This window comes from Mesocricetus auratus, unplaced genomic scaffold, assembly GCF_017639785.1.
Source record: "Mesocricetus auratus isolate SY011 unplaced genomic scaffold, BCM_Maur_2.0 Super-Scaffold_100013, whole genome shotgun sequence".
In the NCBI taxonomy this organism is placed as follows: domain Eukaryota; kingdom Metazoa; phylum Chordata; class Mammalia; order Rodentia; family Cricetidae; genus Mesocricetus; species Mesocricetus auratus.
Window position 1 is genome coordinate 62,248,256 of NW_024429196.1, and position 13,230 is coordinate 62,261,485.

At 44.5% G+C, this 13,230-nt stretch overlaps 1 protein-coding gene across 1 annotated transcript in view; it reads right to left on the reverse strand.

The window, feature by feature from the left end:
• Nedd9 (neural precursor cell expressed, developmentally down-regulated 9) overlaps positions 1-13,230 on the reverse strand; it is a 176,675-nt gene that overhangs the window by 96,378 nt on the left and 67,067 nt on the right. The gene's annotated exons all lie outside the window — the stretch shown is intronic.

Below are 13,230 nucleotides of genomic sequence, written 5' to 3' on the forward strand. Positions count from 1 at the left end.
CCATGCATGACCAACAAATGTGTCCTCTCTTCCTCTTCCCCTTGAATCTCCTTTACTCCTGCAGCCCCTTCCCTGGTTAAATACCAAAGGAGAAAAAATGCTGATACCAAAAGCATCTGGGAGAGCACAGACGTCAGCTGGGAGTGCAGGGGAGCTTTAGGGGGGCTTCTGGGAGGTTCTCAGTGACAGTCTAGCTGCGGCTGCTTTCTAACACTGTCTGTGGATATTTGGGGCCAGGTCATTGGAGTAAAGCTCTCCCCACAGAGGCACCCAGTCCTGAGTCCTTTGCCTCCTCCTGTGTGATGTGGTAACTGGGGGCTCTGGAAACAACCTCTGGTTTCCAGTCATTCTTTAAGGTAGTCAAGCTTTCAGATTCAGGAGTAATAAGGGGATACAATCAGTGTAGCCTCCTCCAAACCCCCAGACCTCGAGATGGACATTGGGTGAACAAAGAATCCAGTGGTTAAGCTAAACATGGTGATTTGCCCATCATGGTGGGTTCCCAAGGTATTCAAAGAACAGCTTCTCCTTCTGAAAATTTCTGGTCAACTGGTAAGGGTCATGGCAGGTGACAGGTATACCTGAAGCTGTTAACTGAGTGGCCCATCTGCTCTGCAAGACAACAATATCTACTTTATTGATATGAAATACTATTGAAAAGAAAATCAGCTGCTATTGCTAATATTTATTAGTTAATTATGAGGTGACAGGAATAGGTCTGAGTAACTCTTGAATTTTGTCTTCACAGAGGCCTTCCAGGGGGTGCTGGGATTGTCTTCAGTTTGCTGACCAGAAAGCTTGAGTTTTAGAGAGACCAAATCTTTCAGGTATGAGCTGTAACTGTAAAAGCTGGGATTTGAATCCAGGCATCTGACCTAATAGCTTTGATCTTTCTCTTAGTGTTCAGAGTTCTGGGCCATGGGTATAACTGCCCCACACTTCCTGTCCCTATAGTGTGCTGCTGAAGGAAGCCCAAGGGTCTGGGCCTTTAGTTCCTCTGGGAGAGGAAGCCAATTATTCTCTCTCCATTTCAAGGTGGAGGACTTTTAGAGTTAGTTCTCTAAACACACACACACACACACACACACACAAAACCATAAAACATCACTGAGAAAAAATGCAAGTATAAAGAAAAATGAAGACAACACATGTATCCAAGAACCGGAAGATTCGATGCTGGCCATGATGGCAACCCTCCTCCCAAATAAAATCCTAATGCCATATTTTGGTAGAAATTGGAAGATTAGTTTTCACTTCATGTACAAACATATACAACCCAGACTAACAAAAACAAACCACAACAAACTAAAATCAAGAGACTTTACAGAAGAGCTCGGAGGAAGATAATGACTCCCAAAACCATGCTCATCACGACTGTAGGACACAGATATTTAATTATGATTCATGACAGTAGCAAAATTAGAGCTATGAAATAGTAATGAAAATAATTTTATGGTTGGGGGTCACGACAACATGAGGAACTGTATTCAAGGTTAACAGCATTAGGAAGGCTGGGAAACCACTGGTCTAAAGGCACTGCTAAGAAAATGAAAAAGCAAGGCAGCTACCGGAAGAAAAGGACCACATGCATCAGTTTGACCAAGTACAAATAGATAAGAAACTCAATCTCAGTAATAAGAAAGCAATCCACTTACAATGGGTAAAATACTTGAATAGACACTTTATCAGAGAACACTAGGTATGGGGGTCTAGGGAGACAGTTTATTGGTAAGTGCTTACTACGCAAGCATGGGGACCTGAGTTCAAATCTTCAGCACTCAGTAAAAACACTGGGCACAGTGCCATGGACCTGTAATCGTAGAGCTAAGGAGGCAGAGACTTGAAGATTGCTAGAACGTACTGTCCAGTCAAGCTGACCTGCTAGGTCAATGAACCCCAAGTCTCAAAAATAAAGATGGAGAATTATTAGGGAAGACATACAGTATTGGCTTCTGGCCTCCACAATCGTTCAAACACACATGTTGATACACAAGAGAACACACGGATGACCAATAATCACATGAAAAGATGTTTTAATGTCACTAGTCACAAGTGAAATCCAGAAAACATCACTCCACCTCTCTGTTAGAATGGCAAAAGGTAAAAGGAAAATCAGACTACACCAAGTGTTGACAAGGGTGTGGAGGAGACAGAACACACACATGTAGCTGATGAGGATGCAGTTTGGCAGTTTCTTAGAAAGTCAGGTGTGGGCCAGATGCTTGGCCTATTCCCACATATTATCCGAGAGAAAAGAGGTGTATTCCATACACATATTTTAACATAAGGGTTTGGAGAACTTTACTTCTAACTGCCCCAAGGTGGGAACAACCCAAGTGTCTTTTAAATATAAGCAAGTAAATTGTGGTCCACTCATACAAGGAATACTACCCAGCAACAGTAAGAAGGAATGAACTGCTGATATAAGATAAAACATGGATTAAAAATCCAATCAAGTATGTTGAGTAAATAAGCCAGCAGGATTGAGGGAATGGCTTAGTCAGTATAATGTCTGCTGTGTAAACCTGGACACCCCAAGTATGGATCCCTAAGAACGCACATTAAAAAGAAAAAGAAAAACCTTCAGGCACTGGCTCCCATGTATGTATCCCTACTGATAGAGTGGTGGGGACGAGAGGTTAACCCCTGGTGCTCATTGGCCAGGCCGCCTAGCTGTAGATGAGCTGTGTGTTCAGTGAGAGACCCTGCCTCAAAAATATGGTGGAGAATGATTAAGAAATCCCTGTATGAACCTTTCGCTTTCACAAACATGCAAACACACGTTTGGGGGCCTGCGTTTGTGTAGGTATGAACCTTCATGAACGTTTATATACCCCATATGCGCGCGCGCACACACACACACACACCACACCACACCAAATTAGCACGTCTACACTTCTTTCACACATATTTCTAGAAAATCCCAACGATAAAGAAACAGGTTATCCAGGGAGGGTAGGAGGTGTGAGGAGATGGGGCAAAAACTGTGTGTAAGGAAACTTTAGAAATTGATGGAGGTGTTCACTGTCCAGAGAGAGGCGATGGTTTCACAGGTGTTTACACGTTACCATTACAAAAGTATAACCTTTTCATTTATTTAATGTTCCACACACCCATTCTATTTCAATAAATCTCTTTAAAGAAATCAAGCAGTTAATGTTGGGACATAGGTTTGTATTGTGACAAGCTGGCTTGACAAGGGCCCAGAGTCCTTTTCCTGGACACATAAAAGCTATTTTTAAAATTCATGAACCCTATTTTCTGAGAATTTCATACATGAGAATAATGCACTTATGTCATTCCCACCCCCATATTCCACTTCCTCCTATCCACCTACTATATTCTGTCTCAAATTCATGTGACTTATGGGATATTTTTAATTGGCATATACTTGTTCATATTTATGGAAGTTAGTGTGAAATTTTGGTACATGTCTGTGAATGAGTCACAATCAGATAGATCAGCACAATGGGCTTGCCTACCTCAAACACTTATCATTGTGCTGGGGACACTCAAATCACCTCCACCGGGTTTTCTTTTTTTAAGTTAGTTGTAATATATAGTTCCCTACTGTGCTGCAGTCCCTCATGTTAATCTTCTTTCAACTGCCTGTCCCCATCAACCATCCTCACCCCATCTCTCTTCTGTAGACTCTCACCCTTCCGAGCCTCTACTTGCCAGTGTCCCACATCTACATCTGTGAGGTCAGTTTCTTGATGGCCTCATGAGTGTGAAAGGTGTAGCTGGTGTCTCTGGGCCTGTCTTGTTTCACCCCACACGTCATCATGCTCTATTCCTATGGCCGCAAATGACAGCATTTTATTCATTTCTGTGGCAGAGCAGCATTCCACTGTGTGTGTCAGGGCGTAGCATTCTCCATCCTCCCCATCCACTAATCTCTATGTGCTGTTTTACGTATTCCTACCGGAGACTCTATAGTGAGCCTTACAACTTACTTCTTTTCACTTTAACAGGTTTCATATAAAATCCATTATCTCATGCCCAAGATTCCAGATGGAGTTGGGGTTGGTGGCAGAGTGGAGAAGGCACAGGGGTAAGACTTACCACACCTATAGCCCAGCAGGTGGACGGGCCACGTACCCCACCTTAGAAGCTGGATTTTGTAGTGAGCTGCTGCTGTATTTCTCACCTAACCCCATTGCAAGGGAAGAAGGCATGGCAAGCTTGGAAAGCGTTACTCCATCACTAGTTTTGCTGCCAGGGAAGAAGCTGTCTGTAGCAGTCATAGATGCAATGCCTATTAAAGTGATCTTGACTATTTCCATCTCCTTAGCCCATAGCCTGTTTCTGGCTTGCAATACAGCAACTGTCTTGTCAGGCCACTGAAGTCAGTTGGAGCATTAGAACAACCTTTGGATATGATGCTGTCACAAGGAGGTGTTGCTAAGCAACATCCTGTCTACTCAGGTGGATCCATCCTTCACTGAGCTGTTGACATTGAAGAGTACACAATGGCCTGAAATCTGGGTTCATAAAAGTGATTTGTCAGTGTGCTTACGAAGGAGGCAGCACCTAGCATTAGTAGGATGGTATTAACTTAAGGTAATAAGTACAGTGGGTAAGTAGACCAGCATGCTTTACTGCTGTGCTGACAGGTCTCCTGGGATATCTGCAGAGTTAGAAGAGAGTTCTCCAAATCTGACTGCTGGTGACGTAAGGCAGTCTGGATATGATAGTGTGTCAAGGAGGCTGGACTGGGACACATATTATGACTCTGTTACACACCACAAATGGAACACACACACACACACACACATAGATGAGTTAGTAACATACAGGAGTTTACTAGTCAAGCTAAAGACCCAATAGATGCAGCAAGTAAGGTGCCTCAGTAGGTGCTCTTGCCACCAAAACTCATCATGACTTGGGTTCAATCCTGGGGACCCACATGGTCCAAATTCCTGTAAGTTGTCCTCTGACCTCACATGTGTGCCGTGACACACCACCCACCCTGCCAAATAAAAAGTAAGTATAAAAAACAAACAAAAATGACCTCTGGATGTGCAGACTCTCTGATTGTCAAGTGAGGATTTGTAAATATTATTAAAACACAGGTATATAACTATCTGCCGGGTCTCAAGGGTGTGGAGGGCTCGAGGTGGATATGGAGATCTTCACCACAAATGAGGCCTCTCGGCTGACAAGATGTCACTCTCCCCAGGCTGTTCTCAGACTCCACCAGCGAGGTCCTGGTCACCCCCACCCATTTCCTCATTTTTATCCAGTGATTTTCAGAAGTTTCTGTGTTTTGTCACAGTTTATCTGACCAGAGGACAACCCTTCCAAACTCATTCTTCCTCAAACCACGTGATGGCTGCAAGCCAAGCCCCCTTCGGAGCTTCTTTTCCATAAACCCTATCTGACTTTAAACATATCTCAAAAGAGTTCCAAACATAAGCCTGGGGGGGGGGCACACAACGCAGCCTCTGAGTGCAGCCTTACACGTATTCAGTTTCTATTTTTCTCTGTTTTCCCTGAAGCAATTGTACCTCCCCTCAGGATGCATTTCCCGTAATTACAGTTTGCTGCTGGCACTGGCTCCTTAGGGCTCGCCCCTGACGATCTCTCCGGCCCACAGCCACTGCCTGGGAACTGCCGCTTCAGGGTAGAATAGTCATAGATTTCCTCAACCTGCAGTCCTGGAGATTAGGCTCTGGAATGAAGGGTCAACCATATTGGTGCTTGATGAGCACTCCCCATTTCCATAAGACTGATACAGGCAGGTAAGAAGCCCTCTGGAAAATTCTGCGTTGAGTCACTTGTCACCCGTGTGCCCGCCCATTTCTCTGCCTTCTTTGGGTTGAATTTAAGTCCACCTATAACTGCATTCCCGTCAACAGGAAGCCAGTGGGAGCAATTATCTCCATTTGCCACCTTACTCTTCGATATATCCTCATCTTCTCTTTACTTCATCAACACCACAGTAAGTGAGGAACCCAGGGAAGTCAGAGTCACATAGTGGAAGAAGCCCAGGTTCTGGGGATAGCTGACCAAGAGAGTCGAGGTCTGTTCCACAAGAAAGAGCGCACTTGTTCTAGGCAAGGCCACGAGGATTTGGAGGCTTGCTTGTTACCACAGCTTACCCATTAACTATCCTGACTAATACGCCTTCCAGCTGTGCTTAGTGAAAGGCACAGTACAGGGCAGAGATAGAAAGAGGTTAGAATAGGGGTAGATGGCACTGTATGCAAACCATGTGCAGAAAGATGCTTCTTCAAGTCAGCCAGTGAAAACCTCAACAGCCTGTGGGTGAGACAGGGAGAGACACATGCGCTCCTTTTTAGTGTGATGGTCAGTTGATGTGCGGTACAACACAGGATTTAAATTGGAAGACAGTTTTAAAAAACAGTAAAGAAAAAGTATGAGGAAATGAGGCTGGGAACTTTAGTTACTAATTGGGAGGGTTTCAGAGTCAATCTTGCTATCAGGGGTATAAACCTCAGGGCAAGAGGGGTCACCCTCCCCAGTTACTGATGCTCCTATAAAGATGACACACATGACCACTGTAGAGTTCGTGGTGAGTATACAACTTTTGTTGTACTGTTTCTAGGATTTTTTAAAAAAAAGATTTATTCTTATCGCCGGGTGGTAGTGGCACACGCTTTTAATCCCAGCACTCGGGAGGCAGAGGCAAGTGGATGTCTGTGAGTTTGAGGCCGGGCTGGACCGACAGCCTCCAAAACAATACAGAGAAACCCTGTCTCATAAAACCAAAAAAAAAAAAAAAAGAAAGATTTATTCTTATCTTAGGGTTAGTGTGTTTGACCTGTATGTTTGTATGTATGCTGTATGGTGTGTAGTACCCTCAGAGGCCAGAAGAGGGCATCGGATCTTCTGGACCAGGAGTTTCAAGGTCATTTTGAGCAATCACGCGGGTGCTAGGAACTGATCCCTGGTCCTCTGGAGGAGCAGCTGGTGCTCTTAACTGCTGCCCCTTTGGGATCTTTCTCATCGTGTGGAAAGGGACTTAGGCCTGAGTGACTACTGATGGGTTGAGGAAAGTAATCCGTTCTTATTTTAATGGATTCCCATACAATTTCCATCACTCCCGATTTTGACTGAGTAAAAGGACCATTTTTGAGGAATCACTGAAGCATTGGATTTTAGAGTAAATGAGGCTTATGTGTGGGGGAACGACTCCACAGGTGGCCCTGTAAGTCCCCTGTGATCTGCTGTTAAATCAGGGGACTATTCAGGAGAAAGGGGAAGCTCATTGGCGCCGTGGGGTCACTTGCTACATCACAGACCTTCCTGCCATTCCAAGACCTTAATCTATCTTCCTGATGGGCGAATCCTACAGCTGGACTCCATGAACCGTAGCGAGACATGGAAACACTATAGCAATGCCATACAGATATGCAGCTACTTTCATACTGGCAAGGCACTCCATTCTTGAAGATGCTTTTCCTTCCCCAGACAAGCCTAGGGGATCTGCACCCTTAAATAAAATGCCTGCCTGTACTAAATTGCTCTGGGGACCTGACTTACACCTCAGTAAAACGAGAGGACCAGAGGAGAACTAGTTTCATTCGTTAACAAACACGGTCTATGCATGCTTTAATTTTGGAAGACATGATATTTGTGCAAGAGGAAGGGGTGCTGTGATGCACATCTACCTGCACTCATAGAATCCATGACAACAAGGGTAGTAGGATCATGTGTAGGTGTCATATCAGCATTGAACTAACAGAGCTTAGATATATAGCATTGTGATCAAGATTAGTACCCACGACCTCAATCAGAAAGCCTTCAGGTTTTCTGCCTATTAGAAAACCACACTGAACTTGCTAAAACAGTTCATTCCAGGTCCCCACCCAGGATGCTATGAATGAAATCACCAAGAATGGGTAGGATCTCAACATCTGTGTTTCAACAGTGACTCTGGGTACCAGTGATTCTGAGTACCTAAGACTGATGAAACATTCTCCTTCAAATTAGATGAAGCCTCCATTTCTGCCTCAACTGCAGCCAAGTGCTGCCAGCAAACTGTCTGAGATAGAAGGAAGGGCATGCATAAACGCTTCTTGGACGCCTTTTTGTGTCAAGTCTCCTTTTTTGTGTAAACTTATAAAGTCCAATAAAATTAGGAGAAACTGGAAGGCCAGAGGGAGCATGGTGGTAATTGTCACCAAACAGCATTTCCACATTCCTCAAAGGATGTCATAATTATATTTTAAAGGATGATTAAAGAGCACGTGACCAGCACCTCTCCACTGAATGCAAGGGAAGTAATCATAGAGTCAAACATCTGTGGTTATACTTTGTCATTTTTAAGGACAGTGAACAAAACTAAGAAGAGGAGTAGGAGATAAGCAACATTAATCCCTATGAGGGATAGTTTACTATTAACTGTTTTAAAGCACACAGTAGTTTGTTTTCTCTTTTGGAACAGGGAGCAGTTCTGTTTTAGTCTTCTCTCTGTCATAGAGTCAGGTGATCAGCCTGACCTAGACAGAGATTTTGGAGACAACTTTTAAACAAGTGTGCTTGGGTCTGGAGAGGGAAGGCCATGACCCAGTTCCAGAACAGCATCTGACAATATTTCAACACTATCCATCCCCAAAGACATCTGAGCCTCCGTGAAACTGAATCCAGTAGTCACAGAGAATGTTCTAAACCTGTGGGTTCCGACCTTTGGAGGGTCCAATGGCCCTTCACAGGGGTCACCTAAGACCATCGGAAAATGCAGATATTTACATTATGATTCATAACAGTAGCAAAGTGACAGTTATGAAGTAGCAACAAAGTAATTATATGGCTGGTGGTCACCATAACATGAGGAACTGTATTAAAGAGTCACAGCACTGGGAGGGCTGAGAACCACGTTAACTAGAACAAGTGAAGAACAAAGAAGGCTTGGAGCTATGAGATTTTCAAGAGTAGAGAGCAGAGATGATTTGCTTGCACAGTGGCAGAAGTTGTTAGAATCTGCAAGAATCTGGAAATCTAGTATGCCATTTTGGCCACTCTACTGAGGCCAAGCCATTTGTAGTAAGACTGTGGGACTGTGATGTAGTCTCTGAGTCTGAGAAGGGGAAAGATTAGAGAAGGCAGGGAAACTGAGCTCCAGGATCATTCAGAGAGAGCCAGAAGCAGAGCAAGGGTGAGATGGGAGACTGAGGGAATAGGGTCAAAAACACAAGTCTTGCCCGAGGGAGGATTCCAACAGAGGGAAAGAGACAGGCAGGTGTCTTAGCCAAGAGATGCCCTGAATTACAGCGAGAAAGCATACAGCAGACTCCAGCCAGCTAATGAGAGACATAGGCTTTCTACATGATGAGTCCACAGGAGATTGTAGCAGGCTCCAGGAGCCAGAGAGACCAAGAGGACCTAGTGGGCAAGGAGAGATGGGTGGTTAGAGCAGGTGGAGGAGAAACAGCTGAAGAGATGGGTTCCAAAGTTTGGAGTTGAATGTGATGGGTAGCAGAAGGCAGTAGAGACAGATGGCCCATACCTTAGGAGAGTCAAAGCAGGGGCTTGGTTGGGTTAGGAGAGACTGGGTCCTTGGAAAGGGGTCCGTTTGCAACCGTTCTGGGTTTGGGCAACTGATGTATGTAAGTGTGTGAAGGAAAGAAACTGCCAGTATGGCTGCTCCGTGATATGGTTAAGGTTTTTATTATAGATATGAGAGACGGAACAGCCAAAGGCATCTGGAATAGTCCAGATAAGGTGAAGAAAGAAGGAGACTGAACATGGCCAGGGCTAGGGAAGCAAGACAGAAAGACAGGGTAGTGGAGATAGTGAGATAGCAAGAGATATGACATAGAGCTTTAGGGAGAGAGGGTAAGGGAATACGACACAGTGCTTGGGGTAAGAGATAGATAGATAGATAGATAGATAGATAGATAGATAGATAGAAGATATAGAGTAGATAGAGCCACAGATAGATGATAGATAGATAGATGTAGACAGAGTAGATAGATAGATTGATAGATTGATAGATAGATAGTAGAGTGAGAGTAGCCGGGTTATAAGGATGAGTATCTCTGTGTGTGTGTGGTGGGAGAGAAAAAGGGGGCGCCATAAGCTGGAGGAAGTTTAGGATGAAGGAGAAGACCAGAAGGGCCAGGATTCTAGCATGGACTTTCAAATGTGTAACAGGTACTTGTGATACTGAGGGGGCCTGGAGGCCAGCACAAGCTTATAGGTGCCACAAGTAACCATATGTCCCTTCTGCCAGAGGTAAGTGAAATGACTCCTTTTGGCAGATGGGAACCGGTTTCCCAAGTCCCTGAGGGATGCTGGCTTTTCTCCAGCTGCCAGAGCTCCTGTAGTCCATTTGGAGCTCTTTGCTGGTTATATGGAGTGCCCTCCCGAGTCTGGGGAACGTGAGTTTCCTTTGGGTCTGGCATACATTGCATCTCCCTCTTAAGCAGACTTAAGCATACAGAGTAAATAAATGTTGACCATGGCCCTACACTGAACTCGCATTTTCTGGGAAGAAGGGATAATGTCTGTGGACTATTTTAGTCTCTGTGAAGTATGATCTGGCTTTTTGTCCTCAGATTAACCACCTCTCTTCACTCCAATGGTCTGCTTCCTGCCTTCCTGTGAGGGGGCAGAGTATGAATGCCAATGAGAGACGTTTGCAGTTTACAGTACTTCTGAGCCAGCCTGCTTGTCCTCGCCAGGTGTGCCTGGGTAAATGTTTAACTCCCAGCTCTTTGAAAGCAAACCAAACAACTCTGCAAAGGGCACCTAGTCCTATTACCACCCTCAGATGGCCCTGCAGGTGTGATGTGGCCGCTCCACTGCCTGCTGGTGACATATTTGAACAGTGACCTCTGGGCCTGCTTTTCTTTGCCGAGTTTTGTTTTTGTTTTTTGTTTTGGGTTTTTTTTTTTTTTTTGCTGTTGCTTGTTTTTTTGTTTTTGTTTGTTTGTTTGTTTGTTTTTTGAGGCTCAGTTTTGAGGGTGTTTGTGACATCTGCACAGGTTTTCCTGATGGATGGACCTGGCCAAACTTGCACCTGAGTGATTTTCAATTCAATGTTGATTCTCAATTTTAGCCTGAAGATTTAAAGATGGTACAATCCCACGTTTAGGGATCTTCACTGTTGCCGCTGGCTGCTGGGAGCAGAAACTAGGGAACCCAGGAGGGCCACCAAGACATGCCGAAGGCAGGGTCCACGGAGTTTGCCTCACACCCCACCTTCCTGTCTGTCCTTGGGTATGTGCAGCTTACGTGACTCAGGTGTCACAGGCAGATCTTAAGGGCCTGGGATATGGCCATCATATTATGAGTACTCTATTTACCTGCTTAATCATCACAGCCACTCCTCCAGGTGGGTGCTGTTGTCACCCTCAATTTGTGGGTAAAGTGAGCACAGAGCAGCTAATTCCCTTTCCAAGGCCCTGCTGCTTGTTAGTGTCAGGGCTGGGGTTCAAGTGCAGCCCGGCAGATTTGAAAGATGCAAGCTCGCTCTTCCCCATAATCATTCGCTTAAGAAATAGACATAGCAACGAATAAATGCCCTTGTTCTTCAGGTAATGATAACAATTTCCAAATGTTTAAATTCCACTGATTAAAAAGTGAAAATTTACACGATTTGACGTTAAGCCTGAGTACTATATCCTGCTTTTGCTAGTACTGAGTGGTGTGTATGTGTGTGTGTGCAGTGTGTGTGTGTGCTTAAGCACATGTTTGGGATGCTGAAATAAATTCAATGGTAAGGGAAAAGTATTCACCAGAAACTTTGGAATTAGACCCTCAAAAGACAAATTGACTAAATACGTTGAAGATTCCCAGTGGCGAACTCGTTGGATCTTGGATCTCACATGCCAAAGCAGAAAATCAACATGCATTTGAATCGGCTCAGCACTGATGTTTATCACAGGGCTCTAATGGAACCAAACACTGGCTTGTTGCAGAGACCACTTTTGTTTTTTTCCACTTTCTGTCTCTGTTTTTGTCTCGGTAGATCTGGCCAAGTAGGGATTTAAAAACCAGAAGAGCTAATGTTTGGTGCCCGTCTATGAAGGAACTGATGTGCTGAAGGACCTGGAAGTTTTTAGTAAACAAAATTCACCCCGATTTGGATTAGTAATTCAGCTGAGTGAAAACCTCTGGGGCTGGAGTGTCGGTTCTGTGATGCGTTTTTGTCCTAGCATCCCATCACTATGGGAGGTTTTTGTTTGTCTTTAACACAGGGTTTCACTAGGTTGCCCTGGCTGGCTTGTGAAGAACAATGGGGGATTTTTACGAAGCCATTACTTTATTTTAATATGCCACAGTAGTGTGAAAATTCAAGTGGTTTTTAATGACTTCCAGGCAGACTTTTTATTTTCTGTGATGGTCAACTTACATCTCTGAGTGCCGAGGCTGCTCCCTGGTTCTCTATCTGTAGTTGGTGCTTTTCTGTGTGACACAGAGCACAGCTGTCTGGTGTCCAGGAAGAATAGTTATCTTTTCCTTTGGAGCGTAGCACTTTAAGGATTTTCTTTTCAGCCTCTAAATAGCCCCCATCGTCCTTTTATAAGTTTTGGGACCGGGATCTAAGGAGGCTGAGCAGCTGGCTCTCAGCTGACACTATTAAATAGAAGAATGAGGACCAAATTGTAGTTCTCTGTGACCTCTAGTAACAGCCATGCCATGACTCCTGCCTCTTTTAGGAGGCAGTCAATGGGTATAATTACACACAAGTTTTTCTAATTAATTATAAGAGCCTTTAGGAATCTGAATTTGGATAGATGGATTGCTTTTCCTGTGTGTGTGTGTGTGTGTGTGTGTGTGTGTGTGTGTGTGTGTGTGTGTGTGTGTGTGTGTGTGTGTGTGTGTGTGTGTTGCTTGGAACTGAATCCAGAACTTCCCTATGTTCAGCAAGCACTCTGCCACCAAGCTGTACCCCAGCCCTCTTTTTATTTTGAAGTAGTGTTGCTAAGTTTCCTTAGCTGGTCTTGAGCTCACTCTGTGTCCCAGGCAGGTCTTGAACTGTTCCCCTTGCCTCAGCTTCCCAAGTCACTGGTATTATAGGCCTAAACCATTAGGAACAGCTGAACATTGTAATCTGGACTTCTACCCTAGGACAAGTCAATTTTCTTGTGGAGTGCTTTACTATGAATGAAGTAATTCAACATGATCAACACAGAAAATCTCTCTCTCTCTCTCTCTCTCTCTCACACACACACACACACACACACACACACACCTTCCTTGCTAGACCAATTTACCCAGTGACTTCTGGGTTTGCTCAGACACCTGCTCTCCTCT